Source organism: Syngnathus scovelli, chromosome 5 (assembly GCF_024217435.2).
Source record: "Syngnathus scovelli strain Florida chromosome 5, RoL_Ssco_1.2, whole genome shotgun sequence".
NCBI classification, from domain to species: Eukaryota; Metazoa; Chordata; class Actinopteri; order Syngnathiformes; family Syngnathidae; genus Syngnathus; species Syngnathus scovelli.
In genome coordinates this window covers 3,384,407-3,412,399 of record NC_090851.1, presented here as the reverse complement: position 1 = coordinate 3,412,399, position 27,993 = coordinate 3,384,407, and the positions used below count along the sequence as shown (strand labels likewise).

Here is a 27,993-nt window from a genome sequence, read left to right as displayed (position 1 = left end):
GTTGTAGTCGATTCCGCACCACTATAAAGGACGACCGCAATAATTAACATTAAATGTCTCCACACAATCCAATTAGAATTTTATTGCCAAGTGAACATGTTGCAATGACGTTTTTTTGCCACTAGAGGACAACATGTGCCTTTTCATCTATGCCGGTTAGCGCTTAAGGAATCAACGAGTCATTAGCCGACTGCATCGTCTTTTGTAAAACAATTGTTTTTTCATGTATTCATTTTAGGGAAGTAGTTTTCAACCCTTTGAGCCAAGGAATAGATTTTACGTTAAAACCGTTCCGCACCACGTGATGCGGCATTGTTTTCATATCTGAAAAAAAAAAAATACGCAGGTGATTTGAATGATTAAACACAACATATTTACGGTCTGGTCTGACCGTTAGCTTAGCGACAAGGGTGTTTTGTTTGCACCACGAAGAAGTTTATGACTTTCTATGTCAATTAATAGAATTATCAGTCAATTTTCATTCAGAAAAAAAAAGTGGTGTCGTTTGTGTGGCAGCAGCCGATTGTTTTGGGTGTTTTTTGGACTACTGTCATGGAGCTGTCCACTGGGCCCTCTCAATATTTTCGAGGCATTAAGGTAAGAAAATCCAATCAATTCCAACTGAGACATAATTCAACCCCTTTTTTATTTCCGGGGTTTGAATCACAAATTTGTAAATATTTCATTTTCACAAAAGTGCTTTTTAAGACGTCAGTGTCACCTGATCCAAGGAATTAATCAACCAATCGTGATTAATTATGGCTTTTTATGGTGTAAACTTTTAGTGACTGTAATCTGCAATATAGTTGTCGTTTGTCCCAAATGATATAAAATATATATACCTGAGTATTGTCTGTACATTTGTTAAAAGCTTTGTAACTGCCACATAGAGTAGATGCAACTTTAGTAGACTGTATTATGGAATTTTAGATTAGGCAATCTTTTGTTGTTGTTTTTTTGTTTTAAATACAAAAGGTTTCATCTCTGTTTTGTGTAATTTACTTTGAGATATGTTCCCCAACCAAACTGCCCCGTTTGTTGTAAAGGCACCACTGGAAAGAGTTTTTCGACCAGAAAAATTGGAGGACGCTAATTTACCACGGCGCACTGGTTAGTAAATCACTTTTTGTGGGTGGGGGGGAGGGATTGGGGTTTAAAAAGTTAACACAGTTTTTCATTATTTTTTCCTTCCCAGTTTGTTTTAACACGCCAGCCCTGGAAAAACCATTACGGCCGAAGAAAGTCCACACGGACCTGTGGATGTCGCCCGTGGCAACCCTTCGCATGAGGTCTGTACATACACACACGTCGACAGCGAGACAATCCTTTGAGAATTTCGCTTGACATCTTAGTCTTTGTGTTTCTCTAAGTGTGTGTGACACGAGGCAGTCAAGTGATGATTAGCGTGTGTCAAAATGCGAGCATGGCGCGTACACACATTTTAAGCTTCTTAAAGAATTGCTATTTTTCTTTTGTAGCTATGCGAGTGATGTGAATCGCCAACATTTCTCAGGCCTCAAAGTTAATCACAATAGTTTCAAACTCACCAACATGCTTCAGTAAGCATTTCATTTTAGACACAAATCAAAGCGTGAATGCACATCACTAAACAGTATGTTTTGTCTTTATGTGTCAGTAAACAAAACCTTAATCAGTTTTTTTTTTTAATTATTCATCACTTCATCACAGGCATATCATCTTTATCCTCTGCAGAGAGCGATTAATATTACTGCCGTACTGAGGAGTCGAGAGTATTCTTTCAGATTATGCCAAAATGTAAGAAGTCACTCTGATTTTGAGTTGTTTTTCAAAATAAAATGAAGGATTTGATACAAAAAAATATAATGTTTCATACAAGAAAGCGTGTTTAGTATTACATTTAAAAAGAAATACAACGGCTTTATTTATGAACCAGTTCAGTGAAATTTCATACGAAATGTAGCGTGTGCAGAATTCGATCCGACGTGATGCAAATTTTATTGGATTTAACACAAAATAAAATTCTTTAGTAGGATTTCATACGCATAGACCACAATACAAAGCATCATCTCTAAAACAAACAGCAATCAGAGAGTATTTATTAAGCCACGCCCTGAGCTCCTGCTCTGTGTGTGCGTGCGTGTGTGTTAATAGCGTAAATTAGCATACAAATGAGAGATGCCGTACGATAGAATCCACTCAGCTTCGATCTGTCTGCTGGGACTTGATGATTACCTCTTCTTGCTCCTCCTCGTCTCTCTTTCCTGGCTTTGTGTCGCCCTCCTTGTCTTGACGTTCTTCTGCCGGATGTCCACCATGTTTGAGCTGTACTGTTTGTTTACCGTCGGGCACACTTAATTTCTCTTGACTCATTTGCAAATAAGTGAGGATCAGTCGGGGAAATAGCACATAGCACGCATTTCTAGCGTTTTCCTTCGTCTTCGCTCTTTGCCTCGGCGGTCCCCGGTCGGTTGAGGCCCGGCGGAGCACGGCGGGAGGTGTTAATGATGTGGGGGGCTCGCTGGTCTCTGCTGGGAGTCACGTGTTGCCTGCTCGCTGCCGTCTGTCACGGCGCACGTTGAAAAAAAAACATCTTTAGTCTTCACCTCTGTGTGCCCTTTTCCACCTTCTGCATATTAAAATACATTTCACCTAAAATTTATTTAAGCATGCATTCGGTGCAGGCAAATTTGAGATTTTATTATTTTTTGTGGTTTTAAGTCGGAATTTGACTTTGCTGTGATTGCTGATGAGGAACAGCAGTAGTTTAAGCCTCTGGGCTCTATGATGGCCGTTCATGTCTGCTCTGCTAATGCAAATGTTTGGAAAGTAACCATCCACCATATTTAGTAATAAATTGGCTCATATTGTCGAAGTACCAACTCCCTTGAGCAGAAACAACATCAGCTCTGGAGACAGACCGAGTTAGCCATCATGAACAAAGCAATTCAAGCACATTCTCCGTTACAATATTGTCTTTGTGGCAGGAGAGGCATGCGTGGGGATAAAGTGGTGGTCGGCAACGACGTAACCGTGTAATTTCCTAATTCCGATCTTGCAAGGCTATCCCTCCTAATCAGTGTCCGATTCCCACATTTACGGGGAGAAAGTAGACCGAGAGGCTGGAGGCCGACACGCATACACGGGGGGCGTGAAATTACATGAGGCAAAAAGATACAGAGAAAAGGCGTGAGAGAACAAACAGGCCTATCAAACGACCACAGAGCCAGATAACAAGATAAGGCCTAATCAATCAATTCGCGCACACAGTGAGATATTGCTAAGTGGCTCCTGAGTCGTGGCGGCAAATTAAATCTACACACTACTCCAAGTGAGAGCGCGGCGAGGAAGTGGGAGTGGGCCGAGCAAAGGGGCAGGAAGGGTTGGGCGGGGGATGGGGCTCGGGGGCGCTAATAGGCGCTAATTTCATCAGCGCGGCCCGTGATGAAGCTTTTACGCGCTTCTTCGGAGAGGCCAAACTAAAAGGCTGCAGCTCTGCTCGTGTTCAACATAAGTGGGCTGTCATGAGTGGATTTGCAAGACCATAGTCAAGAATTTGATTACGGGCGCTAATAGTGTGCGCGCTAGCTCTTGTTTAGGCTAGTATGTTAGCTAATACTATCGGTAGCCGGAAACGCCCATAAGGTGATTCTTTATTGTAGTGTGGCCATCTTTTTTTTTTTTTTTGTAATGAATTGGTTTTGTAAATTCCACAGAGATGAATGTAATTGATCAAGTCATTTACAACTCGGGCATCGATGAGATGACTTTGCAGATTTTTTTTTTTTTTTTTTAACAAGAATGTGAATTGGATTACCGCTCAGCCTCTTTTAACACAAACACACACCTGCACCGCCCCACACTGCACTAAAACACACACGCATAGACACACACAGTTGGCATCCGTTTCCATCTAATGACATCCTCCGAGTATAATTAGTATGGCCAATTAACAGCAGTAACGATGCTTGCATTCATTATGTCAAATTACACAGTGCTGACAAAGTGTCAACTCAGCTATGCTCACCTGCTGAGTACACCCGTGTGTGTGCATGCGCGCGTACGTGTGTGTTTGCCGGTTTAATATCCATCGTAAGCCGGTAGGTTAACAAACGTCTTGCGCACAACTCACACCCACGCACACACATCCACATATGTACGCGCATTCAATTAGCGTGCGTCCAACAGAGATGTTTTACTTGCAATCAGACGGTTTGAGTTTTTGCACGACTCAATCACGCCGCACCGAATACGATACTCCATAGTCTCCACCTTGCTGCACCCTCTGCTGTCTCATTGTCCTGAGTCTTCTTTCATTCAAACGCAGGATAGTCGTTCTCCTCCATGTTGTTAGCATGTCTTGTTGTGGTTTTCCCAGGTCATCACACATCGGTGTGTCTTGTGATTGCTAATTAGCCAGACGAGCACGCAAAGGCCTCTGACACACGCACACAAATAATAATAGGCAGAGCTCTCTTGATAGGCAATTTACTTCCTCCTGACACCTCATCAGCCACTGAGCTACACACACACACACACATGCACGGATTCCTCGGACACACACACGCACACACATTCATGCGTCTTTGCATATGCAGCGTTTATTGCGGTGTTTAATATGCAGTGTGACTGGGAGAATCTGTTCTTTTGCTCTAGCATCACAAAATGTTATATGTACACACACACACACACACACACACGCGCACGCACGTACACTCATAAAAAGGACCAGACGGCGAATGAATCATCAGGAGCCCTGCTGTGTTAAGTAATCACACTCAGGCGTTTAATTACTGACGAGAACGTGATGATGATGATGATGCTCTTTAATTAACACGACGCTAATTGAAGAGAACCGACGAATCAGAGCGCTCACTTTGAATAATTAGGAGGAAACGGGAGACGAGGTTAACTCATTATTTTGTATTATTACCTGTCAGAAGTGTATTTATTTATTTGTTTTTTTTTTTTCAGGGAAGCTAATTGACTTAGAAATCACGTGTAAACAGTGGATGGTGGAAGTTAGTTTAAAGAGAGCCGGTAAATGGTGGTTGGAACTGAGTTGACAACCACAACTGTCTTGTTCAAGCTATAGCTAAGTTAGCAAATGCTAACATTCTCGGTACTGATATCAATTTATGTATCTATTGTTATTATAGACATCGTCATAGCAGGTTCATGTTTTGTCAACGTTAAGATGAGCTAATGCTTTGAAACGCTCTTTAGCATCTTGGCTAACTATTAGCATTCACTTCTTTTCTCAGTCGCTCACTTGCTGTTGTGATGGTGATGTTCAAAGTGTGCATAATGTTACCGTGGCTCGCAATCATTTTCTTGGCCCGGCATCTCAAGACAAACTGGCCTCTGTCGATCCTTTTTGTTCTACACAAGATTTGAATGTTTCACCAGCTAGACGCAGCGTGATTTACCATGAACGCACAAACACGGTCACGGATGCTAGCATGTAATTCTGCGTGAGCCGCTTGTAAAGGGAAAAAAAACGGAAACTTTGCATCTCTTCTGCAACTTTGTGCTTCCCGTTCGCCCGGCTCGGACGCGGAGAAGAGATTAGTGTTTTGGTTTCGAGGATTACCGCTCCAACCAGCGAAACCTAGCTAAGCGGAGCGTCATCAAACTGATTTAGCGCTTGGCTCCCATTTAAAGGATTAGCAGACAATGTTATTGTAATTAGAATTGTTCCAGGTGACGTCGACACTGGAATTGCGCGTTAAGAGCCCCCGTTTATTTTCAGCTCGCGTACGCTTACCTCAGGTAAACGGGATTTTGCGTCGAAAGCGGAAAAAAATACGGGATTAGCGGAAAACAACGTCGCCTTGTTTGGGAGGTGCCGCATTTAAAGGAAAGGAGATAATTAAGGAAGAGCGGGCTACTGCAAGAGGGATTGGGAACAGAGGATATAAAACGTACGCAAAGCTACCTTTGTTGGATCTCAAGAAGCATGAATATGTATTATATCAGTTTATTCACCCACAGCCGTTAAATTATATCTTTGTACAAACACCAACGGAAGACAAAAGAATAAGGAAAACAAAACACATAACAACAAACAAAAGTGAGCCTCGTTTCTTTTGTGGCATTTCATGACTAGTTTTCGTTTCGTCATTTCCATAATAGCATCTTTTGGAGGGAAGACGGTTCTAATTAGCATCTCTTTGAATAATCTGATTATGCTACACATTTGGCATTTGGAAAAAGAGCAATGAGTCTTCGACTGTTTACCTCACCGCTCTTACAGCTAATGTGTGTATGCTAGTAGCGGGTGCTAGTCTTTTCTGTAAGGAGAGGGGTGATATTTTTGTATATTTTTTTTATATACAGTGAGGTACGGTACACAGGCTGATGCTCAAACTGTTCCACACGACGTGCGATTATGGAAGTGTGTATTTCTGATAGTCGCAGAAAGCTTCAACAAAATTGCAGTGCTAGCATCAACCTTTGGGCGAAAAAGCCAATGTTAGCTACAGCTGTTGCTAGCACGACTTACTATAAAACTAATTGTTATTGGTTTGATAATGTGTTTTTTGTCATGTATAATTTTATAAAAACATTTCAATATAATTTTGTTGTTTAATCGATGCATCGCATAAAAACATGCCTATAATTTAGGATTATTTCAGAGAACTGGCAAAAATGTTGATCATCGATTTCAAAGTAAAAGCAATCTTAATGAAATTGGTTATTAGTTAAATACAGCAATGGAAATAAAGTGCACTGAAAATTGGCTCGTGTGCTTACTGTTGCACGCACACACACACACATAGGTACACACACACACACACACACACAAGTGCACAGCTCATCGTATTACCTGGAGGGAAGAAAGGAACAAGGGGCTAATTAGTGTTGATGAGAAGTTAATTTAGTCATACACCTTTGGTAATAGTCTCCATCTCCCTCTTTTCTCACTTCCTTCCCTCCCCTCATAGGTTTCTCCCACTCGATAATTTTCAAGTTTCTCCAAGGTGTCAAACGTTCAGTTTTTTTTCCACGTCTACGTTTTTGAAGTCGTTTTTCTTTTGGTAGGGCATGCAAACACATTGCAAGAATTCTCCGGAGATCCGCTAGGTTACAACGCAGGTGATATTGTCAAGTTGACTAAGTGGGAAATTAGTTTATCCTCTGCTTTGACATTGCCCAATTGTGTGTGTGTGTGTGTGTATATGTGAGAGCGAGATGAAGAGCAGGTGAGATGGATCCTGAGCTAAATGTTTGCTAGCAGGTGAGCCTGTTGTTAACAGATGGTGTTTGTGTGAACAGCTCCATCCCTGCAGAGTCCATGCTCTCTCGCTCTCTCGCTCTCTCTCTCTCACAAGCCGACTAAGCACAACATTACAACCCAAACAATGTTGGGATCATAATTGTGAAGTTCTAGATCATACTTAAACATGTTGGACCTTTGGATAAAATATCGACATTAGGTTGGAATTCCACGCTGTTGAACTTTCGGAAATCACCGCGTCACAATTATGAGTTTGAAAATGAACTCGCATGATGCTCATAGGAAGGACCCAGCGAAGGGGAGGGCGAGACACTGAAGGCTTCTCTAATTAGTCACTTAATTACATCTGGATGCTGATTTGCTTGCGGGGCTGGCTGTTGTTCGAGTGTGTGTGTGTGTGTGTGTGTGTGTGTGTGTGTGCAGACGCACTCCAGAAAGCGTTTACTGAAATGGGTAAGCTAATTCTCGCTGTCTGAGGCTATTACGGTATTAATTTAATTTGGGTGAGCTGTCGCTAGCTCATTAACACATCTAATTAATTCATTGACATCGGAATTAAGCTGTTTCACTGAAAGCGACACCTCTCTTGCTCGCTCCCTCGCTCTCTTCTAACAGGCCCGTCGGAGGAGTGAGAGGGAATGTGAATTACAGACGGGATGGAGACATATCCAATGAAAATTTTGAAGGAGCGATATAACTTGGTAAACGTTGCTTTATTGACATTATGACAAAGGGAAGCAGGTCTGTCGCTTCTTTTTGGTACTTGGTTCGTTTTGTGTGAGTGAGCGTGTGTATTTTTGTGTGTGTGTGCAGATTTAGCACACCTTTGTGAACGTCCCATACTGTGAGTGTAGCTGGAGGTGACTATTATTTGAATGTAACACTCAGTGGGACTCTTGTTCGGATTCTTCTTGTGGTCGGGGAATGGGGAGGGGGGGTAGTAGTAAATTTGATTAGGACATGACGGGGAGAGGAGGTCCCGCCGCGAAGCAGGTGCCCCTCACAGCCGAGGCAGGTTGAGTTCTCCACTTCCTGCTCGCCGTCTGTCCATCTGTGCCGTCCCTCCCGTGCTGCTTTTCATCCTTTTTTTTTGTCTTGCTTGTTCGGAGGTCCACCTTTTGCCAACTCGTAATATGTGACTTTTGTTTACATATGCATCCTGCTTCCTTTTTGTTTTCCGTAAATACATGAGGTGTAAGTTTTTAGGAAAAGTATCTGCATGGTAGTTGCCGAATATTTTTAACCAGTTCATTTTATCAAAACTTATCAATGCTTCTACCGTATTTTCCGCACTATAAGGTGCACCTAAAAACCTCCAATATTCTCAAAAGCCGATAATGCGCCTTATAATCCGGTGCGCTTTATAGATATTAACATTTGAGCAACCTTGAGTTATTGATATATTGTGTTTTCACTATTTCGAGTGTCACTATATTATGATTGCATTAACGTCTGAGCAACGTTATTTATTCTATGCGCTTTATAATCCGGAGCACCTTATATATGGACAAAGTTTTAAAATGGGCCATTCATTGAAGGTGCGCCTTATAATCCGGTGCGCCTTATAGTGCGGAAAATACGGTAGTAGCATCTGAGTATTTTGTTAGCAGTTGTGTTACTTGCTGATAATCATCACCGCAAATATTCGGCCAGCGGTGTAAAAGTCAAATCAAATTAAATGACCTGAATTTTGAAACCATGCCCCTTCTAAGAGCTTGTAGAGTTTCTTGTATTTTCCACATGTCAACTTGTCAATTGGACAGTGAGTCCCATAGGGGGGAGGAGGAGAAGGAGAAGAGGAGCGAAGGATGAGCGAAAAAGACAAGTCTCGTGGCCAGCTGCAGCAATTAAGCATGACTTCCTCGAGGGAGCCATTAGAAAGGAAGAGAGGCCTTTAAAATTGCATATGGCTGCAATTAGGGCAGAGGAGCTGATGAAATGATTTGGCTCCCATTTTACTCCATGGATTTTTTTTTTTCTGTCCAAAACGCAGCTAATGGACCAAACTGAACTGACCCTGTAATCACTTTTTTACTCCTCCTCTATTTCTTTCCATCACATTTTTTTTTTGGGCCCATCTCTGCTGTCATTTCTTTTTCCATCAACAGAAAAACAAAACAAACAAAAGTAGACGGTTCAATTGGAGTCTGCGAAATATTTTTCTGGCCTCCTCTTTCATTGGAGGTCTTACTTTGTGGTCTTCACCTCCTCTCATCCTCCTCTATAACTCGCTCCTCATCCTCCGCTCCTGCAGCGACAGACGGAGATAGCTTGAGCATCTGTGTCGTCAACGACGACGGATGTTCTAATATTTTCACAGGTGTCATTTCAAAAGATTCTCTGTTTGTTTATTTTGTTTGCTCTCCACCTTCTCCCAGGAGATTGATTATTTTAACCCCTCTCGTCATTGTAAAGGCGGCAAGTGAAGATTCATTACAAACATGAAAGAAACCATTTAAGGGTTTACATTTAGTACAAACTAAATATGTAATGTTGCGCTTTAGTACCCCCGCACGCCAGATCAATGGTTAGCATACACTCTCTTGATATAAACCGTACAATGTGTCTCTAGACACTTTAAAATTAATTCATGAAATTAAATTTCCTGCTATTATACTGTTCAAAGTTGGAAACGCAGTTCCAAATAGATTTGTATCAAAAAAAGTGTACTGGATTACTCGAGCACTTAATTCTGATCTTTCGTAAGATTACCGTAGCAATTAGCACGACTTCTCCGCATTACTCCTCGTCGTGCCTTTATGAGAACGAGACTCGTAATTTGCGCTCATTGGAAGTGATCATTATTGACGGAGGAGCGACTTTGTAGCATTTAGCCACAACAGTCGCTAGCCAAAACTCAATGCTAGCTTGTAGCTAGTACCTGGCTTTGCACGTGCAAGGTGATACAAACGCATTGAAGTATTATAACGTGCGTACGTCCAGCCCAGATTTTGGTAGCGTGAAAAATCTGTGATTGTTAATTTCTGCTACAGCATGTGTTTAAACGAGATGTAATTTTTGCCTCTCGAACCGGCTTCTTTGGCTTTCTATTGTGCTGCTGCTCTCATGAGCTTGTTTCCTCATGAAGCGTAATCCAATTAAAGCACTCGAGAGCAGCTCACTACACAAACACCACGCAGAGGACAGGTTGCGGCGGGCCCGACGGCCTCCTCCCCTTCCTCGCCGCTCCACGCGGGGCCTCCGGCTCGTCGGTGCCAGCGGCGTGCGGCGTTCAAACCACAACATGCGTCCGTAGCGGCCCGCCGGCCCGCACCCCCACGGCGCCGTCCCGTCGAGTGTTGGCCGACGCCTCTCTCGGTGCGCATATGTCCACTTACGCTGTTTTCTCTCTAATTAGCTGCTCTTGTCTACAGCCTGGTTTTCATGTTTTTCCTTCTCGAGAAAAGAAAAGTCAGGCAGTGCAAAGGGCACCTTTATATCCTCGCTGGGTACACTAATAACAAAGAGGATCTTTTCACACCAAACAAGCGATAATCATGTTGAGGGCAGTAAGTGCGAGTTACCTTGGAAACCATCGGCTGCATAATTCGGCAACTCTTCCTGTTACTTCTCACTGAGTCGTTTATTTAATCGCCAAGATCCCTCACCGCCTTTAATCCAGTCACATTTGATTATTATGACGCTTTAGCCAAACGCGTCCTTATCTCCTCTGTCTGCCACACGGGGCGAGAGCGAGTTTGATGGTTAATTATCAGTGGCCGCTTCCTCTGTGGAGAGAAGCTGATGACAGCTAATTAAAGATGAAGTGATGTATATGCGCCACGTCCCTCGCTGAAAGCCCCCCCCAGCCCTACCCCGCAATCCCCTCAACACCTCTCTGTCGCCTCCCACCTGCCAAATCATATGCCGCTGCTGCTATCGGACAGTTTATCTCTACAATGAACGGGCACAATGGCCACTTTATTTACAGGCTTCATTGATTTTTGGTTATTGGTAGTTTCTCACAGAATCAAGTTTTTATGACCTCCTGTACGTCAATCCTGATTAGATTAAATATATGATTTTTACATTCGCCCATTTCATACAGTATATATATATTCGTGTTGCCGATGTTGTCGTGACTTTTCTGACACAATCTTTCTGTATGACACTGGAATGTGTATTTTTATCCATCAATTGAGGGGGCGCTAGAGAGCCCAAAATCTGAATGCAGCGTTAAATTCATCTCATAGAACGGGTGATGTTCATCTTGTAAAAAGGCTAACTACAGTAAATGGAAGCTTCTGTTTTGACAGATGTTCAAGTAGCTTCACCAACGTGCTTGTTCAAAACCCAAATCGAGTTTTTTTGCACCGGTTCCAAACCGCAGTGACAGGCCGGTGACATCACAAAGGATATTTATGAAGGACGAGGCGGAGGGTTCACGCTCGTGAGTTGCGCCAGAGAATCGGGGACGTATAACTCACGTGTTTGCGGGACGAGCCGCCGTCAGATTTATTACTGGAGCTCGGGTTTGGTACGATTTAAAGATGTTGACGCGGAGTTTGCCGTTGATGGAGTATGAGGATTGTAAGACGAAAACGGAGGGCGGTGAAGGGTCAAAGATAGCAACCGTGTGATTAACATCTCGGATGACGTTTTTGTTTCATACTCTGGCGCATGCATCATCACTGTTCTTCCTTTTCTGACCGCACTCAGCCGTGAGGATGGCGATGTCTTTATGAGGCCTCTCTTTTTTGGCACGCTTTGGCTCTCTGATAGGTCAAACACACAAATGAAACTCTTAGAGTGCCAAGAAAGATGTGTGTAGGGAATCTCAGGGAAGGACGCCAGGAGAAGGCAACAAAGTCAAGGAGGCGAGAAGGCAATGAGTCATTGCAAATACTGAAAGTGTTGATCGGTAAAGAGCAAAGGCGTGTGTGTGTGTGTGTGTGTGTGTGTGTGTGTAATATAAATAAAAATCTGGTTGTAAATGTTCTAAATGTAGGTCAGCGCCTTGCTGTGCTGGCCCTGACTCACCAAAGTCTTGCGCTTGTCAAGTCCAGTCCACCCTGCTTGCATTTGCAGACTAGTTTTGCACCAGAGGGGGGCGCCACACACGTATACACACAGACACACACACCCTATGGCTCACTGATGTCCAGCTGCTCCTGTCAACACTCCACTACGGCGTGTAATTCACCCTCGCACACAGCAGCAGCTGAGGCTAGATTGTAACACCACCTACTGCACACACACACACACACACACACAGACACACACACACACATGCTCTGGCAGAAAGGCAAAGTGGAGCGTCAGAGACAGACAAAGAGATGGGAATTATGGGAGGTGGGTTGGTACACTTTGTTTAAGCGACCGCCTCTCAACGCTACTGTGTGTGTTGGTGGGAGGAGTGGCATGGACAGAATGATTCCAAGTTCCCTTGCAATTATCAACTTACACCCCCCCCCCCCCCCCCCCCTCTTGTCGACCCCCCCCCCCCCACCTCACCTCCTCCCCTCAGAGACCCAAGCTGCTGCGCCCATCAAGGACTCATTCAGGCCTTAACAAAGCCACGCCACGCCTACACACACGCACGCACGCACACGAAAGGGCAGAGGTTTGATTCATGAGGCTAATTGGAAAACAATTTTGGAGGCAATTATTTAGTTTGGTCCTCTTCCCCTCCTTTGAAGGCCGACTTGTTCTCGCCGGTTGCGCTCCCAATCAGCCATCTGTTCTCACACATTAACTTCAAATAGGAGCTTTTATATTTAGGCGACAATGTCCATTAAAAGCACAAATCTGCGGCTGCCACAAATTGTTTTCTTTTGCGTTGGGAAAAAAAAAACTTGGAACCAAAAAACATTTTTAGTATATAAAAAAAAAAAGACCAAACTGGCCAGACACAACGCTAATCCAAATGTTGCTATTATTTTTCCTTTTCTTTCAATACATAAAGAAATACATTCTGTGATTTTTTTTTTTTTTTTTTGTATAAAATAGTCCGAAAACAATCACCAAGTTGGAAGCCACAAGCGAATGGTGCTACCTTAATGCCTTAAAGATGACTTTAAATCCATGATGTTGAACAAATCAGGGTTGCTCGGCCTTGCTCCCTGTTGAGTGCCATCTTATTTAAGTTGTCTTCTAAAAACAATTATGCACACAGTTGCTCAGATAGAGCGGGGGATTTTTTTTTTTGCCAGCTTGCATGGGACGAGGTCATGACTTCATTGGGGGGGGGAACAATCTGTTTTAATAGGCTCTTTGCAGCACTCAGGCCTTCTCCCTTTCTCCCTTTATACTGATTCTACGTGTGTGTGCGTGCGCCCGACGGGCCCCTAGGCCGCAAACAAGGAAGCTCCAAACAAAACCCGGCGGCCCGGCCGTGCATGCAGATGATAAACGTATTCACGCGTGTGTGTTTGTTGTCTAAGCTCGCCGTAATAAGGTTGCCTACGGTGCATACGCGATAAGGCATTAGGCCATTGACCTCTGACCCCTCGCTCCGCTTAACTGGAATGAACACGCGCCGGCAAGCAGGCATGCTTGCGGCGAGAGGCCGTGTTTGAGGGCTTCATGAGCATAATTGCAAATGGTTGTCGTGAATGCGTGGAGATGACTAAAGAGGCGACATTGTTAATCATTTTGAAGTCAAGCTGAAAGTGAGTGAAAACTTTAAGAACCCTTTTGAGGTTGAAGTGACATTAAAAAGTCATTTTTCTTTTTATATCTAGGTTTTGGATGATTATGACATAAGATGATATCGCACAAAGACAGCCCCAGTAAATACAAAACAGTTTCTAAATATTAGCAATTTAAAAAAATATTTCTATTACGATTAATAAACTACTATGTTGAAGATGATTTTGTGTTTTTTCTAAAATTAGGTGTGGACTAATAAAGTTGTTAAGCACTGCAAATGGAGTGAAGACAGAAGACATTTGCTACCCTTGCCGCCACTCCATTAGGCTGGAAGTGTGAGCTGTATCGGGGTCAGGTTGGGAAATACAAAAGCTTCCAGGCACTCAGCACATAATTGAAAATCTATTTGGCTCAACGCGTGGAGAGCGGACCAACGAGTTAAGAACAAGAAGGAGCGAAACACAGAAGCGAAGGGAGTTAATGCTGGTCAGGTGGTTTGAGTGTAGGAGGCAAAAAGATAATGGAGGAAGACTGGACATGATGTAGAAGTTGAAGTCCAGGGAGGATGGCGGCGTGCATGGCTGTTGCCGTAAAAGCGCTGACAGCTGAGAAAGTCTTCATATTTCTGACCGACAAATGACCCCCACATGCCTCTCGGGGTCCTCGGTTTACGACGTTTCAAGGTCGACTCCTAATGAGCTAGATAGAGCTCCCTCTAGTGCTATACCGAAAAATTGCTGCTTAAGCACAGTTCAGTTGTATTTAACTTTGTAGTCGAAAACCGAACTTTCAAATAAAATATATTCACATTTAGTCTTGAATTAATGTTTGGAAAAAAAAATTATACGCAAGGATTGCAGGTTATTGTGAGCAATGGTTGTGATTGATTATATAAACACGTTGACACTCAATGAGGCCGCGTGTGTGTTTTACAACTAATCCATGAAGAATCCTCTTCCTCTGCTTCCTCTTCCTCCCAGGATGTCCGGGTCACATCAAAGGGGGAGCGGCGACCTTTGAACCAGCGACCCCAGCTTTTATGAGGCAATATGGCGAGAATCCATTAGCTACAGCAACAACAAAAACACGGGGACCTCTGGACAGGTGAAGCCAAGTCAGTAGGCATTAATGATTTTTGTTGGATTGGCTAATGACACAACTACGTATTAAAACTATACTTAAAAAAATATCAGTTCAACCCTGCAAGGAACATGGTGGGAAATATGGACTTGGCCCATCATGTTTTTTGTTTTTTTTTAACAGTCCCCAGTGCAGTAAAATTCAAAGGTCTAAAAAGAACAAGCGAGTAAGAACCTGCAAGTCAGTCGTTGAGCATAATATACTAACGTCTTTTTTTGGGATATCTCCAAATGTGATCAGAATAATTTTTTGTTTTCATAGCTAATGACAAAAAAAATCATGTTTCCCCTCTAACGGGTAGTTTTGGTTGTGTGTGTGTGCGCGCCAGTGCATGTAAATGGGGCCCTCGGTTGCATTTGAAGTAGCCCCTCTAGCCCTCCGCTCAGTTTTTTGTCTTTGTCCCTCATGAGTAACTTATCTAAACTGTCTCGCCTGGGCAGCTTCGCGCAGAGCCTCTCATTTAGTATTCCACCGCACACCTCTGAGAAGCCATTAGCATAAAAACACACACATTCACATGCAGATTGGTGGCTCTTAGCCTCTTAGCCGCGTGGCTAATGGCGCTAGCCACTTAATTAAGGTCACTTATGGATAAACTCTCTTAGCACGGGCGCTAATAACTAGTGGCCAGACAATGGCGTGAGTGTGTCTGTGTGCGTGTGCGCGCGTTTATGTTGAAGCCTGACCTGCAGCCTCCATTATCTGCCGGTTATTGAGTGGTTTGTTTTGCAGAGGGCCTCGTCAAGGTGCTATCATTTCATATGGACAACGCTGTGTGTGTGTGTGTGTGTGTGTGTGTGTGTGTGTGTGTGTGGTCTCATCAGAGATAAAGTATCCGTGGTTGTCTGTGAAGCGAAAGCCATGTGGAAAGCGAATATCCGGCACCTCCTTAATTTATAGCCCCTCGCTTTCCTCCCCGTCTCCTTCGCTCATTTGCTCCCGTCCTCCCTTCCGGTGCCTCTCAGGTCGCCTTGTCTAGAAACAATTAGTTCCCCCCCCCCCCTCCTGCTCAAGCTCACTTTACGCCGAGGTGTGTTTGTGCATTGCATATGAGATGAACATTGTATCGCCTCCCAAGATTCTAAAGTCCAGGTGACCTTTGACCTATGACGGTGTATTTGTAAGGGTATGTTTAAATGAGGAAAAATTGGCAGAATTTACAGTATATTCCTGTAGAAAATTCAATTAAAAAAATTATCTTTGGGTGGCAAAATAATATATTTATGTCAAATGACCAGTGGGGGAAAAAAAAAATATTCAACAAACTTTACTAGCTATGACATCATATTGTGTGTATGCACGTACATTACATCATCGATTGTACTTGGAAATCAAAATAATCTTTTTTTTGTCTCTTTTTGCGACACTTTTTGTTTTAATGCGACAACAATTTTGATCAATTACAAGCTGTTTTTTTTGTAAAGTATATTGTTTTTTTTTTGGGTTTTTTTTAGAAGATACCTCCCTCCCTCCCTCCGTCCCAGGTGAACACAAGTAATTGTGTGTCCAGTGGGACATCAAGCAACAGCTGTTTCTTTCTCTTTCCTCCACTCACGACAACTTTTCACACAGAGACAAAGATGTCTGCCAATTTCCATTAAAACATCCACCGCAGGAACATAATAAATCAGCCACACTTTTCATCCTGCACATAAAAAGCCAAACAGGAGTCAATGAAGTTGATAGCAAACTACACTTTTCCATTTCTGGATCCAAGTGCATTTCTCTGACCTTTTTCCTTCCGCCATTTTGCGGAGGTGAGACGTGCGGTCGGTCTCACTGCAACACAATAATGGAAAAAACCCGTTGACAAAACCCCGATTGTTAGTAGGGGATTGATGAGATGGATGGCAGGTTTTTTTTGGGGTGGGGGTTGACAGCAGCAGAAGATGCACGGAAGGATAAAAGATGGATTAAGGTTGCGCCTCAGATTGGCAGGGAGCGCTGCCTTCGCGCGTTTAATGCTAAGCTGGGAGATGCGCAACTTTATTTGTCGCAACAGCTTCGACGCTCCTCACCGTCTCGAGCCTTGGTCGCAAACGTGAGCGAGAGAATGGAAAGCCCTTTCACGTGTGATAATGACAGCTGTAATGTCGCCTTCCACTTGCATGTTTGTGTATCTGACACATTTGAAAAAGCTCGTTGTGGTAACGCGGCAACCTATCAGAGAGGGATAATCTTCTACGAGTGTTTGTGATGATGATGATGAAATGTTCTATGACAAGTGCAAGAGTTGAAATTTCTACCATTTGAACATTTTGACACATTTGTTAGCGTGCTACTTTTCTTGCTATCCGTGAGTGAATGAGGCTTTTGTCACCGTGAGATGGAACTCTCTAGTGCCGCGGCTGTTTGTACAGTTCCATGTGTTTTCACGGAGTGTGTGTGTTACGCTCGGACGGTCGTCACAGGCTCATGCACTCGCTGTCATCCATGATGGTGCGTACAGTATGTTTACACACGGGCCCCCGCTAGAGTGTGTGTGTGTGTGTACTCGTCACGAGCCTGCAGTCTGGAGACATGCCCCGGCCCGACACTCAAGCAGTGGGGTGGCCCGGCGTCCCACAGGGCCCGTGGCTCCAAGCCTGACCCGGAGAATGTTCCAGATCTCTGAAGAAGCTCCATCCGTTTGTGAACGGCTGTTTGTGTGTGTGTGTGTCACTGATTAGCCGGCAAGAGCCTTAATGATGTTCCCAGAGCAGATAGTCAGCTGAGAAAGTGGGGGGGACTCGCAAATGAATTGATAACTTTTGTTCTTGGTTTTATTTGTTGTTTGTATAAAAATGGGAATGCTAAATTGCGAGATTGGCATGCACATTTACTATTCAGCGGTGCTCGAAAATGAGGAAATGTAATGTTTACTCTAAAGCAGGGGTGTCAAACTCATTTTCGTCGCGGGCCGCATTCTACTCCGTTTCCTTCGGAGGGCCATTATGACTCACAACTGATGAGTTAACTAGCTTTGAGACGAGTAAAAAAGATTTCAAAAATGATGCTAGCAATATCTATAGTTTTAAAAGTGTCGACAATTAGCAATTCGATCCACAATTTGTCGTAAAATGATCCGACGAGCCGTATCTGGCCTCGAGTTTGACACCTATATGCTCTAAAACTCGTACTTGTATCAATCACCTGATTTGACAACCTTGATCAAAGTGCAAAGATGTAAACAACCGGTTTTCTTTCAGCGCATGTTCCCTCTTGAAGCGGAAATCCTCGCGGGCACTCTAATCCGTACGCGCTCTGCTCTGCGTGCGTGTTGACATGTTTGCGCGGCTTTGTATCGGCGCCTACATGCGTGATGGCGTTTATGTGCCTCGCAGGGTCCCACGGTAGCTGCTCTCCACACGCCTGCTCGGGCGATAGCATTGTCTGCGTGTCCAAAGACCTGCCGGCTGCCCTATTCCGCCACATCTTTATCATGCTAATACAGCCAGAGACGGAAGCAAGGAGGCGGGAGAGGGGAACGATAGCTCCGCAAATAGAGAAGAGGTAATCTTTACTCTCTCTTTTCGTCGGCCTTCCTCGCCCCCCCCCTCTCCCCTCGCCTCCTTCTTCGCTGCCTTTCTTCTTGTGCCCGCACCCTCTTCATCTGCCGCTTCCTTATCTCCCCCTCACTTCTTTGATAATCCCTCTGAACATTGTCTTCATAATTACACACAACAATGATTCCCATCCTGGCTGGAGAAATATGCACGGAGAATATTTCGTATTTCACAGAGAGAATTAATAACTCGGGCCTCGTATGGTTCTATCCATCCACGTGTGTGTTGTTTTAACTCACGACTGTTACCGACAGTTCTCGCCCCCATGATATCTGCTTCTCTACTTAATAGAACTCTTTGTGTGCCACTTGCTTTCATGCAGCCGCCGCTACAACACAAAAGGTCAGCACCGCCGCCGTCACCTGAAAAGCCGGCGCCGACGCCACGACCCACTTGCTCAGCAAGACGTCAGCAAGCGCACAGGTGATTTGAATATTTCAGGACAAGCTTTGTTATGGAAGCAAGATCTGTGCCATTTCAATTCCGCCGTTGGTTTTTTTTGGTCTGTTAGTTAATAGTGTACATAAGAGTTTGGGGTTTATTTTAAATCTCTTTGTTTCCTCATTGCTACACACTCATAGCTTCGGAACAACAAGTCGTTTGCTTTAGGACGACCTTTTTTAAAAAAATTTATTGTGCATTAAAATGCTCCATATAGTGTTTAAAAAAAAAAAACTGATACTAAATCTAAAAACTCAACTGAAATGAAACACTTCAAATAAAACCTATAATAAAATAACCAAAAATAATTAAAACTGACAATTAAAACAAAAACAACTGTAATGAAAAACTATTATAACCCGGTCAAGTATCCATACATTTAGGGTTATACAAAAACAGTAAAGACTTTGCCCGTCCGTCCATAATTGTCCTGCTCATTTCAATTGGCAGACATTTACGGCATTATTTTTCAGCTAAACGTCAAATTGTTACATTTTCCGCCAACCTACAAACTTTCTACATGAAAACAAAATTTCTCTTGTCTTTAAAGGGATTTTAAGTAACATTTTTAAACAATTGGAGGTCAAAATCCATATCTGTATTTTTCTCAACGAACCAAGTAACCCAATAATTGCTTTCTAACATTACAAATCAATCAAATCTGCTAATGTGCTGTTTCCCTGCCCAGCAACCCAATGAATAAAACAAAATGATTTAATTTGATCCCATTAATTCCTTCTTAAACACAGCGTATTACTACTTTAGAAACCATCATTCCTCGGTGTTAAGGCATTCTTTCGACACTTTCCCTTACAAATGACATACAAGCAGTGCATTTGAATACATTTGCATGCCATCCATCACAGCCTTTTGTTACTTAGAACTCCTCATTATAGCCGCATGAAATAATATCCTGCTCTGCTACCATCTTGTCTCCTCATTCTCATCCCCCATGTTTTTTTTTCGTCTCGTCTCGCTGCCGGTACCTTTTTGACCCCCCTGCACATCCTTCATGTGAGTCTTTGCCACTCATCCATGGACGCTAATGGGCCTCACCATTGCTGCTGGAACACCCAGACACTAGGAGCGTGTTTGTTTAAAAACATCCAAATGAATACTGAAAGAATAATATTTGTGCAGCATGCTCACATACATGCCCTGTGTGTGCGTGCATGTGCGTGCGTGCGTGTAGAGATCATTTCACGGTGCGGATTAAAGAGGGTCAGGTATGATATCTTGTTTCCTGTGACCCGCTCATCGCATGGTTTCCCACACTCATCAGTTCACTCTATCACATCCCACTTGCTGACAGTGTCACACACACACACTCATGGTACTGTGCTGTACCATAAATCCACGTTATCTCCAGATACCTGTGTATGTGTGTCTAAATGTCCTCTGATGTGTGTGTGTGTGTGTGTCGTTATATTTCCGTCATGGAAAACACTCCAGTCTGTATTTGTTGTGTGCACGTGTGTTTCCTGTAAGTTCTTGCGGGTTATGATAACAACAGGTTCTCCCGTCAACAGCCCATCATGTCAGATTTACAGGGTCTCCCCCCCCCCCCCCCCCCCTCACCCCGGTAAACACCAGGTTGTGCCTGGCTGAGATGTTTGAGCCCAAGACAACCTCTCTCGCTCTCTCACACACGCACACTGGGACGAATTCTAATCATGACACCCCCAAAAATACTGAAATCGTGTTTTCTCAAATAATGCCCCTTGCTCTATTTGACGCCATGACTAAATGTCACTACTCGGATTATTACGTACTTTTTTATGTACATTAAATTAATTAACTAATCAAAAAGTAAACAGAGAGATAGATAGATAGATAGATAGATAGATAGATAGATAGATAGATAGATAGATAGATAGATAGATAGATAGATAGATAGATAGATAGATAGATAGATAGATAGATAGATAGATAGATAGATAGATAGATGTGTATTAAAATTAAAACCTGACACTGTCAATCAAAACTGTGCACCATTATCTTCATAGAGGCATAATTCAATACAATCGAAAAACTTTGCATGGAAAACAAAAAAAAAACTTCTTTCGTACTTTGGGCAAAGCTGCATACAAACTTTCTCAAACATCGGCAGTGATGCGAAACCTCGCGGACGTATCGGGCCGTGCGATGGTTCACGCTGCCGCTGTTTTAGTTCTTATCACGCCTTTTCTCGTTCTTGATCTCATCTTGATAAACCTGCTTAATTCTTATCATAATAGACTATTTCATGCACCGACGCCTCTCCACTCCCGCACGGCGGCGACGAGGTACAATCGGTTTGTTATGCTCTTAGTTGTCATCTTGCCTGGCCGCGAAGCGGGCACAATTGTATTACCTCCGCTTTTCTTTTGTTCTTTTATCAGACAAAACTGTCACTTCTATCTTTCTTTTCCAACACTCGTACCATCTTCGCTAAAAGGGAACATTTGTTCCAGCTGTACTTTTTAAACTCATACATAGACTAAGATGACTTCATTACTCATAAGTTGCGATTGCATGAGCTGTGGACGGTACGTGCGTGTGTGTGTGTGTGTGTTTGCGTGGGTTCGGAAGATGGGAACATGTCATGATGTGTCATGTTAGTCACTGCCCTTCTGACAGCTCATGTCAATAGGCTGCTGATACAGCTGTCATCATGTCGCGGTGTGAATGAGCTTGGCTCGACCGTTCACGTCTATATGTTTGTGTTTGTCTTCTAGTGCGAGTGTGTGTGTGTGCGTGCATGTGTGTGTGTAGTGCGTATCGTCCCAGACGGAAGCCCGGAGGACAGATGGCGGGTTCAGACGCAGACTGACACAGCGTAACCAAGTGATTACACACTCAATGACTCCCCCTGAAGAGAGCGAAAGGGAGGGAAGGAGGGGGAGGGGCCGAGAGGTGGTGCGCGAGAGAATCTGGGACTCTTTAGACGGGGATAGGCGAGAGGTTTTAACGGATCAATTATTGGAACGTGTGGGATATTGATGGAGTGGATGGTGTTAAGACGCGGGGAGGAAATAGCAAAGTAAACATGACAAGCGGAAAGAGAGCGAAAAGGTCATATTGAGGAACACGCAATTACACGATAGCCAATTACAGCGAGGCCTCGGCACAATCGGAAGAAGTAGCAGTCAGTTAAGGCGATCTTAGATTTTGTCCAATCAGATTTCAGCTTCTTTACGTTACCGTGTTCATGTAATGTGTGTGAGCGAGGGCTGTCAAACCTCCGCCTGCTGTTTACGGCCTTTAGCCAGACCAAACTACGACTCAGGTCAAGCGGGATCATGGGAAACCCTTCCTGTGGCCCTTCTCACCTTTTTCATCTCGGAGCGTCTCAAAAACATCCCAGACCTTGCGCTCGGTGCCCTTCTCCTCCACCTAATTTCTTCCGCACGCACACATTGTGGAAAGTCATTGTGACGATTTTGGTCGACTTTTCGTAAATTCCAGTTCCAGTTGATTCTTATGACGAAATAAAAGTCATTTGTTTCTGGCAATGGACTAGAAAAGCTTAAGGATTTATAAAGCCTGTATTAGTCATTAATTGTAAAATGGTAGCAGTCATCAAGTCTTTATAAAGTATTAAATAATAAATAAATAAATTAATTAATTAACTCTCCACTATCCTATTTTAAACTCGTCATAAGAATGTCCTTATGTCAACGTGGGCGCCTCCTTTTTCCTTTCTAGCACTACAAAAACAGATCGTTGGTGTTTAATAGATTTTGCTGCAACATGGTTGGGGAGGATGATGAGTGAGTGAGAGAGAGAGAGAGAAAGAGAGAGAGAGCCAGAGAGAGCAAGAGTCAGCAAGAGAGAGAGCAAGAGTCAGAGAGAGCGTCAGCGAGCGACGGAGAGTCAGAGAGAGAGAGAGATCAATTTATCTGCTGCCTAACTGCTCGAGTCTCACCTCCACAAACTCATTTTAGTATCTCCTCTCCAATCTGAAAAGCTATCATCTCTCTAATCTTGGCCTTTCATTTTGCCGGGGGGAGGGGGCGGGCTCGGAGAAGGGGTGAGGGCGGGGTGGAGGGGTGGGGGCGGGGGCTCACATCAATCCCCGATCTCGGAGATGATCTGTTAGCCCGGCGTAAATGTTTATAACACGAGGCCAATCTCCAGGGTTTATCCATCAATGCACATCCAGTCACACACTCCCCCCCCACCCCCCCCCCCCCCTTTTATTTTCAATGTCTTCTCCTCCCGCTCGGTCTCTCTCCAGGGCATTTACAGGGATGTGGAAGCTGTTATTGGACAGGTCAGTGGAGTGGAACTGTCAGATAATAGGCCAGTTACCGCGGCAGCACATGAATGAGGGATGGAGACGGAGGCGGCGGGAGCACTCCGCTCACTCCTTAATCAGGAGGCAAACGGGGAAATCTGGAGAGTTTAGACTCCCCGGATGAAATGGATCGAGAGGTGGGGGTGATAACATGGTAAGGGAAAGGGGTGGGGTTGGGGCTGGGTCGGCAGGGTGAAAGGTAAGAAGACAATGTGATGCTGGGTGGATGGATGGTCTACATTCAAAATGGCTGCTTCAACTCAAACCATCCACGGCCATTGAGTGACGCTCCAGATTGAAAGTCCGTCTCCGTCGTGTCCCTCTGAAGGCTGTTTGGCGGCAGGGTGGGTCGAGGGGGGGATCGGAAGGGTATTAGGAAAAGATGTTTTTCCTCGACGCACACATGACTCGGCGTGCTATTGTAGCAATCACAGATTCTTTTGATGTCTGCACTTGAATGAAGTTCTCAGCAGGGGCTGTTCTTCAAACTGCTAATCTCACAAAGGTGGTAAAGAGCGAGAAGGAAAGGAAGGGAGCGAGAAAAGAGTGAGAGAAGGAACAGAGCAAAAGAAGAGGCCACAAATTGGAAAATGAACGAGAAGGGAAAGTGATAAGAACTCCTGCTTTTGAACTTGAAGAGCTTAATTTGAAATGTCAGGGCTACTCCTCTTCCTCCTCTTCCTCACCTTCCTGCTCTTGTCTCCTCCCCCCCACTACCCTTAACTCCCCCTTTCCCCTCCTCTCTCAACAGTCCCTGCCGTACGGTCGTGAGGATTAAAATAATTAAACAGGCTCTGTTTTAATTAAGACAATAAAGCCGCCGGTCTCCGGGTGAGCCCGGAGAGAGATGGCAGCGAGGCCGGCGGGCGGCAGAGGGCAGCTTGATAAAGAGCTCTAACGAGAGAGGCGGGATGATAGGTGCTGTGGAGGGACACACTTGATTGACTTAGCCGTCTGCTCTACCACTGGACTGCCTTGCTAGCAAATACAACAAACGAGGTTTGGGAAATGTTCTATCGTCATGAATCAGTTCAGTAATGTCACTTCAAGTTATAGTAATATATAGTCATATTTTCCAATGCGCCGCTATTGTGGGATAAAAATGAAAGCGGCAAAACCCACCTGTTTTTAATCCATAACAGGGTACGGCTTTATGTCCCCGCTAGCCTACTAATGAAATATTTATTTATTTCCCCCAAGCAAACACGGTGAGTGCGAAGAAACCCAAATGAAATGTCATATCTCATTCTGTGTTCCCGCCAGGAGGGGCATCGTTGGTGCGAGAGGAGGAGGTGGAAAGTGAATGTGTGTGCGCACGTGTGTTTTGGAGTTGCTACTCAATTATATCAGACGGAGAATTCCGAGGGGAGTGATTAGGGGAGGACAAAGACGAAGGGGGGGGCAGAGTTAGGTGGGGGGGGGGGGGGAAGTTGCATCATCTGATGTGGGAACTCACACACAAACACACATACAGTAAACCACCTGTAATGAAGGTAAGCTCCTCTGTATTAGAAGCTATTTTAATTAGCAAAGCAAATGAGCAAATCATGTGAAATTTATTTCTCAGTTCGAATTCCTTGGAGTAGACAAGGCCCGCCGTTGTGGGCGTGGACAGAGCCGATCGGACGCTCCTGAAAACCAGGATCCTTTTTCTCACGACCCTCCGCGGCCATGTCGCAGGTGCAAAAACAAAGCAATAAACAAACAAAGTGTGAAAACAAACGCAAGCTAATGACAGCACAGCTGCACCGCGCTCGCTCGGCAGGGTTCTCTCCATTAGGACTAAAAGGCGTCTTTATGACTTTGCCTTACGGACTTAATTCACCACTAAGTGAGCAAAGGTGCGTCTTTAACACTTTGACACAATATGGCTGAAGTCAATTCTCCATCTGCCACCGTTGCCGCTTACATGCATCAAGATGAGAATGCGTTTGAAGGTTAATATGCTTTTGAGTCATTTGTTGGCGTTAGCCTAAAAGGATATTTGCCCGCCCAAAGTCGTTTGTAATTTACCGGCACAATAATAAAATAATATCAATTTATAAGTGAAAAAAAAAAAGACCTTTTCTTTAAGAATATTCGTAAAGGTCGTCGTAAAGGTTAAATCAAGGCCGCTGAACAGAGAATAAAAACACTCAGAAATGACTTGGACAATAATGCTATTAGGCTAAGAATTTATTATTTTTTTTAACTCTTCTTTAATACTGGGAAACTCTTAAAAAATGAGCACAATTACACTTAAAATTTCACCAAATTACATATTCTGCACTGCTTCGCTAAAAATGTTTGGAAGTAAACACTTCATTCAACCTTTGCAATGGGAATAGTATTTCAGTTTGGCCGCCACAATAAAATCCCGAGGTTACATACGAGGCCGAAATGTCAGACTGAAATTAATTTTGTGGGTGAGAATATTGCAGGCCGCAGGCGGAAAATGAGACTGTGGCACAAACAATAGTCATTGATGAAATCCCGTCATCCTCTTGTGTGTGCCCGCTTCAAAGTGAGGGAAATGTTTGTTGAGTTGAAAGCGCCCGTTTTTCGGGTTCCTAATGTTTCTGCAGAAATTCCTTCACTTTATTTTTCATTTGACCTAGGGATATGAAAATTGACAGGCACGTGCAGCACCCAGGGGTGCACAAAAAAGTCCATGCTAGCCTTATTCTAAAACAAGCAGGAATAGAGTTACAATTTTTCTCAATATTATTGTTTATAATTGTGAGCAATATACGTTTCATCTTTAATTTGTTTCTTTGCAGGGGACCACCGACTTTACTTTAAAAAAAAAAAAAAAAGTTGTGCTTTGTTGCAATGTCAGTGCTAAGTAAATATTTTTAATAATTTTAAATGGTATAAAGATGCTACACTAGAAACAATTACAAATAACAGCTGAATTAAAAAGTTTTTTGTGGGACCCTGCGCTGTTATTTCCATCCCGTTTATTTTCAAAATTGGTTCACAAGTTTGAAGAAAACAAAAGAAAACGAAAACAAAACAAAACAAAACAAAACAAAATGGCGGAGGTCGGAAGAGGCAAAACAGAAGGCCGCGGCCGGGCGGCTCCGTGGAAGCGCCGCTAATGGCGGCGGGCGCGCACGTGGGAGTGTTTAATGGCGAGTGGAGTCATTTGCGCTTTTTAATGATGATTAGAGGAGGAAATTGGCTCAGATTTACAGTGTCACTCTGCGTTTAGACAGAGGAGGGCGGATAGAATAAGGTTTCTAAATTGTGTGTGCACGCGCCCGAGTGAGACCGACAGACAGACACGCTGACCCCCCCACCCCCCCGTACCCCAACTCCTCTCCCACCCACCCACAGCACCCATCCACCCACACCTCCACTCGCAGAGGAAATGTATCACTTAAAGCGACTGCAGCTCAGCTCACGCAACCTAATGAATCCGCACTCAATTTTACGCCTAGCTGCCCTTCCAACTGACACGCACACATGCACACACACTAAAATAACTTTAGCTGCTTGTGCTTTATAATGTGAACGGGCAAATTGGAAAAGTTAGATTTTTAGGGGGGGCAGGTTTTCCGTCTTCGCATCGACTGTTTAGTGTCTTAGCTCACCTTTTTGGAATCATTGCATTCTTTATTTAAATTACAACTGATGTGGTCTCCTTATCGCATTTGCGGAAAAGAAAATTTCAATTTTTGCTGTATTTCAAAAGGGTTATACTTATTTCCAGCAAAGCAAAAGATTTAGAGAAAGTTCCAGAATTGAAGCTTCTGGTCATGCGTTCTAGTGGCGAACGTGAAAGACGTAGAGAACCAATTGACATTTTCAAACAATAGCGAGTGATTTTTAGAGGCTAGCTCTTCAGTTTTGTGCCAACAAGCTTCTCGGAGATTGAAAAGCTGCTCGAAACTGTCAAAATAAAATAAGTGTGAAATCACAAACACCTCCGATCGGCACTGACGACAAAGCCCACCCGGTTTGTATAACACAAACACAATAAACATTATATTGATCTTGTGAAGTAGATGTTATGCCATTGTCTAGCTCCCACTAACTTTTTTTTTTCATTAATTAACCAAAAGTAAGCAATGTAAATGTATAAAGTGAGTTTGCTGACATCGTATCATTTAATAAGCACTTGTTGAAACTTTACTCAGCGACACAAATGTAAATATTTACAAGCCAATGTGAGGGCTAATGTGACTTATTGTTCGGACTTAAGACCATTCTGTATGTTATTAAGTGATTTCTATTTTATATGATTACAGGCTTGGTTTGTGTGAAAAGTCCCGTATGCTGCTTGACACGCAAGGCAACGAATGGAAGGCTCTCTGAGGAAATACGGTAATTTCACTCACACGTTTCGAATATATGTGTGGACATCGTTGGTCCAAAAAGACGCACACGCACAAACACGCGGTAATCGTGCCAACTGTCTCCGAATCCTGTCCAGGCTGACCATGTGTTGTTGTTGCTTCCTGATGTCTCCATCAGCCTCACTTCACTGATTCATCGCACATCTTGTCTTTTCCCTCGAAGCCTCGCTCCCTCCTCCACTCACATCAATAGCTGCTGATATCATTTGCAAACACACACACGCACACACACTCCCTCGAATCAGCACAATAATTGAAATATTTTCAACCTGATTAGGTCTGGCCTGCCGACTGGGTCGGTTGCTAGGGCTGTGCACCCTGGTTGCTAGGGGGAGTAAATCAGCCAGCATTATTTGATTTCTGGGCCAGATATGAAACCGTTACCGCGGCGATTAAATGTTTCACAGCTTAGACACCTTGGGGTGGGGGGTGGGGGGG

At 43.7% G+C, this 27,993-nt stretch overlaps 1 long non-coding RNA gene across 2 annotated transcripts; it reads left to right on the top strand.

Annotated features, from left to right (window-relative positions):
* Positions 1-43: 43 nt before the first annotated feature.
* LOC137840326 (uncharacterized) lies at positions 44-27,963 on the top strand. 2 transcript variants are annotated; one of them, XR_011086894.1, is made up of 7 exons: positions 44-597; positions 1,047-1,110; positions 1,196-1,289; positions 14,791-14,914; positions 18,274-18,442; positions 18,818-18,918; positions 27,448-27,963. It is a non-coding gene; the product is annotated as an uncharacterized lncRNA (long non-coding RNA). The 2 variants fall into 2 exon arrangements; XR_011086895.1 differs by lacking the exons at positions 14,791-14,914; positions 18,274-18,442; positions 18,818-18,918; positions 27,448-27,963 and adding an exon at positions 1,690-1,828 and having other exon boundaries at positions 60-597.
* Positions 27,964-27,993: the final 30 nt, after the last annotated feature.